The sequence below is a fragment of the Pseudomyrmex gracilis genome, unplaced genomic scaffold, assembly GCF_002006095.1.
Source record: "Pseudomyrmex gracilis isolate BER0280 unplaced genomic scaffold, ASM200609v1 scaffold_731, whole genome shotgun sequence".
Lineage (NCBI taxonomy): Eukaryota > Metazoa > Arthropoda > Insecta > Hymenoptera > Formicidae > Pseudomyrmex > Pseudomyrmex gracilis.
The window spans coordinates 16,853-22,762 of record NW_018021315.1 but is presented as its reverse complement, the minus strand read 5'-3'; positions in this window follow the sequence as shown (position 1 = coordinate 22,762).

Here is a 5,910-nt window from a genome sequence, read left to right as displayed (position 1 = left end):
ATAACAACATATATTTCTTGGAGTCGCCATAGTGTTGCACAAAATTTAAAAAATGTTACTTTGCGCTAAAAATAAAACTGCAACTTTGCACAATCTCGCTAAAAACTGCAACTCTGCAACTTCACGCGCACTGCGTATAATGTTACATATCGCGGGACATACTAAAAAACATATGTGGAACTATACGTATTTGCTGTAATTTATTCTATGAAAATATGTACTGTGACGTGACACTTTTCGTGTCCGTCACAAGGTCATATTTTTGGCCGGCACAGGAGGCAGTGAGCTCGCGTCTTCCATGATGTAAGGAAGAGCAGCTCGTTAGGCTGCGTAGCGCAAGCGAGCGTGCCAAATTTTGCGAAGGCGCGTGGCGACTATGTGTGATACATGGCGAATATTTGATATGTTATGACGTATGTTAATTTATTGTTTTTATTATTTTCAGCTTCTTGTACAGTGTTCAACTGCGTCTTGATTATCATTTCTGGTGCCGTGCGAGCCGCTTGGCGGCTGTTTTGTAATGTATTTCCAGAGCGGAGAGAGCGAGAGGGAGCGCAGTTCATGTTACGTAGCGTCGGCAGAGGTAGAGCAAAGAGGAAAAGGAGAGACTCAGACAACGGTGCAGGAGCGTACGGATATTCTAAGCAAGGCGCTCGGCGAAAATGTCGGTGGCGGATTAAAAAAAAACGGGAGACGCTAACACTCCGACTTCGTGAAAACCGGAGCGGAACTCCTTATGGAGTTTTTGGTCCCATGAGGCAAAAAAATAAGCCAATGGAAGCCTATCTCCACGGAAAATAGAACGGGCCGGATGCGGCCAGAAAAGGGTCCAAGGCGACACGCTGCTGAGACGCACGTGGCCGCTGTCAATCATAGCGCTGCAAAGGGAAGAATATGATTGGCTCATTAGACAGCGCGAAGAACAGCGCACGAGAAGAGCAATTGCCAAAGGAGTTGAATTCATTGTTGTACGTGCCGCAAACGGCGTGAGTTCCTCGCTTCTTGAAGTGCCAAAGTACTAGAGTGTAGTGAGTGGCGAGGACACCTGAGGAGGATCGAGAGACGTCCTTTCCTCGAAGGAACCGGACGAGATCTAGAGGCTGCCGCTTTCCAAGATTACTTACCAAGAAAATTCGCGAAGTGGGTGCCGACTTACGTGAGTGACTGCTCGCTGTCTCTCTCTCGCATATTTTGCATATATTATACGGTCGTGGATCGAGTCTGCACGTAAATCGTCAGCTCGATGTCGCGCGGTATATCTGCGTTTCAATTACTCGGTACTTCCAAAAAATTATTATAATAATTGTTGCCGAAAATCTCGTATATTTGTTGCTCTCTCGTCGTACCGCGGTCACAACAATCCGGGCTTAATACAGCTCGTCATTCGTGCGTGTGATGTTTTTATTTTGTTTGTATTTGTGTTGTCGTATATCTTTGTACCGATTTCGTTCGTGATAACCGTCATTGCGCGTGTAATCTAGAAAGTTAAAAAATCTTCCAGTGATATTACAGTCGACACCATAAATTGCAAGTGCGAAAAGCGCTGAAAATCGTAGCCGTCGGACCGCGACCTTGCGTGCGGTGCTCATTGTCTAGCGCGCGCTAAACAAAGATCACACGTATATCGCGCGCCGCGTCTCGCGCTCAGCGTACGGCAGCGCATTCCTTTGCAGAGATAAGATCTCGCGGTCATCATCATGCGACAATATAAAAAAATACGGACACGAATACGAGCAATTAGAATAACCGCGGATTACTTTCGTTAACTTAATTGCTGTTCATAAGCGCGTCACATTTGTAACGTTTTGCCGCGTCTTCTGGTTGTATTTTCTTTTCTTTTTGGTTTTTTATATGTTGTATTGTACTGCAGATATCCGATATCATTGGCAAAATATTTTTAATAAGATTATATGGTAAACATTCAGAAAAACGGAGCACATTTGAAAGTCAATAACCTTATCATATGTTGTCAAGGACACGTTCCTGAACAACAATTTGCAACTTTTAGCCGTCGCTCCCCCCTGAAGTGCGTGATCGAGGATAGTTCCATCAATATTCCGCGTTCTGCTCTCTCTGACGGTATTCGAGCAGTTGGTTTGTGTACGTCTAGAAATCTTCCGTTTGTTTTGTTATTTTGTCATTGGTGTGTCACTTGCGATAAATCAGTTCCGTCCGCGAAATAAAGCTGTCATTTTCTCATTAACTCAGGACGGTTCGCTCTTTCTTGCAATGTTATCCTACACAACTCCCGCTCCTGCGTTTGAAAACTTGTCTGAACTAGCCAATGCGCTTCTCGCGGCCGTCACATCTTACGATTAACTGACAAAATTATTTGTTAATTTCGGTGATACGTTCTTGCGTATCTAGCACTCAATTTTCAGAAAGCTAGCTAGTAAAAATTCAGGATCCCGCGAGACGTGATGTTTTGTGCCGTTTAAAAGATCTGTCCAAATTCACCCGGACACTGAAAAAAAAGAATAACGGTCACAATATATATGTATATATATATATATATATATATATATATATATATATATATGTATATGTATTTTGTGACATGACACTTTTCGTGCTCGTCACAATAATGCATTTCCGGCTGGCACAGGAGGCAGTGAGCTCGCGTTTTTTAGTAGTTAAGGAAAAGCAGCTCAGTAGGCTGCGTAGCGTAAGCAATTGCGCTTACTTTTGCAAAGGCGTAGGGCGCCTATGTCATGAAGTGCGGATTTTATGTGATACAATGTTGTACTAATTTTTTCTTTATTTTATTTTTAGCCTATATTGTATTGTGTAATTGCGCCTTACTTTTTGGGCTGTCCAGGTCGCTTAGTGGCTATGTTGTCATTTTATTTTCAGCGCGGAAAGAACGCAGCACACTGTATGTAGCCGTCGGATCGAGAAGACTAAAGAAGAGAGGAGATAGAGATAGAAAGCCGCACAGATGCGTACAGGCGTCATAGGCACGGGGCACTTGACAATAATCTTGAAGACAAGCTTGCAAAACGGGAGACGCATGTACTCCGAGTTCAAAAAATTAGAATCAGAGCTCCTCATGAGTGACAGTTTCCGTGATGCTGAGAAATAAGCCTTAGGAAGCTCATCTCATAGAAGAAGCGGAGCAAAGCGAGACTGATACAGCCAGAGAAGGACCCGAGTCGAAATGATGCCGAGACACACGTGGCCGCTGTCAATCATCGCGTTGCGAAAGAAAAAATCTGATTGGCCCAGTTGTCTAGCGCGAAGAACAGCGCTCAGTAAACAGAGTGATTGTCGAACGATACGAGCTCATTGTCGTGAGTACCGTGGAGTTCCTCGCCTCTAAGAAATGTCGTGCTCACTAGAAAGTGTAAGTGCCGGACCACCCTGAGGAGGACAAAAGAAATATCTCTGTGAGGGATAAGGCTGCCGATCTTGGTCAGCATTATTATTCACTGCAAGAGAAGAACTGGAACGAGCGTAAGTGGCTGCATTTTCTCTCGCATATTTTGCGAATTATACAAGTTCGTGATATAGACGGAAAGGCGTGAGCTCAGGAGGCAGCCGAGTTTAAAGGCAGAAAAACTTGTTTGGTATATAACAATTCAAGTAAATCCAAAACTGATTTGAAATAAATGGCTACGTCAAACCGATCGCAAGATTGTATGCAATGATGTAGAATGATTTATAACAAAACGTTTCGACTTTTTATTGAAGTCTTCTTCAGTTGTACACAATTGAATAAATTAAAAAATAAATTAAAAATATGTAAGTGAGTCAATTAATGATAAAGTGAACAATCTTCACTATGTCATTTGAATATAAAATGTTGTTACTGTTGTTATGTGTTGTTTGTGACTCAGTCACAATATAAATCATTCTACATCATTGCATACAATCCTGCAATTAGTTCGACGTAGCCGTTTATTTCAAATCATTTTTGGATTCTCCATATCGAACCCGAGGTCACCCCTCAACACATCATTACAATTCAAGTAAAATTTAATAGCAGAAATTAAAAATTGATCCTGGCAGGACGCTCGCCAGGGGTAATACAATAAGAATAAAATGCAAAAAAGAAGAGCGCGTACGATTCGCGAATGTAACCAAGCAATTTATACTACGGCAGCTAATTTCTAATACGTGATGTCATTTACAGCTGTGTCTCGCGACCGTGCGTTAATGTTAAAACAGATTAGTGCGCGAAGATGTCCGGAAGATAAAATCTATACGCAGAAATGCGCTACAACGCACGTACGGCCGCGGGTACAGCAAACAATAAATGCGCGGTCACGGCGAAAAAGATGACCGGGCACAAGCACCCAACAATACGAAGCGGTGAACAATAGGTAATCCGTAGCGGAAGAACTTTTGTCCAAGCGAGTCTACAACGGTGATCTGAACGGCAAAATTCTGGCAATAGACCGACACGCAACTTTTAATTTTTGACGCCTCTTACTCGACTTATCGCGCATAACACTGACTTCGACGACTAACAATCGCGGTTCGTCAGCTGCAAATTTCTCGGCAATACTTGATAGTTACAAATCGCACGCACGCTACGATGAATACACACTCATACAGAATCGGCACGAAAACAAGATACATAAGAAAAAGACAAAAAACAGATAATACATAAAAATAACGAGCAACGGTATGTTCGGATTGTTGTGACCATATCACCAGGCGAGAAAAGCGGCAAATAACTAAGAATAATTTCCACATTTATAGAACGCAAAATATAATACAGCACTTTACGATATTATCACGCGCGGTATCGAACTTGCGGAATAACTCGTCAAGATTTGACTCATTGATCGTATAATTCGCAAAATATGCGAGAGAAAGTGCAGCTACTTACGCTCGTTCCGGTTCTCCTCCTGCAGTGAATAATAATGCTGGCCAAGATCGGCAGCCTCGTCCTTCACAGGGATATTTCTTTTACCTTACATAAACAATATTTCGGAACATATTAGTACTACTTTTAGAGATTCGAATGTTATTATAAGCTATAAGTGTTTCAACAGGCTTAATAGAATTATTAAAGTACACAAGGATACTATTACTCATGATGCTCATAGCAATATTATTTATAAGATCTCTTGTATAAACTGTTGTGCATCTTATGTTGGTCAGACTAAGAGGCAACTTAAAACACGCATTAAAGAACATAAAAATGACATCAAAAAAACCTCTTTACAATTGTCGGTTGTTTCAAAACATAGACTTGATTTTGATCATAATTTTGACTGGGAAAATACAAAAATTTTAGATTATAAATCTAACTTTTACAAAAAACTTATTTCCGAAACTATACATATTAAAGAACAGATTCTAGGTTTAACTTTAATTAATGACACAGACTTACTTGACCATTCTTTTTTTAATTTACTTGACAAAGTTAAATCATCCGAATTTTAAACTTAACTGACTTATTCGTTTTACTATGTTGGTGGGGATTTGTGTATATATAATCTGTTGCCTCTGTCCTCTGTTCAGTATATAATCTTCGACTTCTGATTTGTGAGTTTATATCATAACGTTTTATATTGTTATTGTGAAGTTTGTGCGGACTTTTTACTTACATTAATTTTTTTAGGAAGTCCAATATTACCTCTAAATGGACTGTCATATGTAAGATTTGTATTTTTTACATTATTTTGTTATCCTCTTTGCGACAATGCGTTATTTTGTTTGTTTTTTTATACTGAAGAGGGCTCAAGTAGGGGCCGAAACGTCTGTAATTACATTTATGTAAATTTTATATTTTATATTTTATTTTACTTAACCACAAGATCTATTTTTTTGTTGCTCGATAGAGACCGGCATTTCAAGTATTATTTATTGTTAATTTTACGAGCGTGATATTTTGTGTATTATATTTCTTTTGTCCTGCTCGGGGTGGTCCGACACTTCACACTTTCTATTGAGCACGAC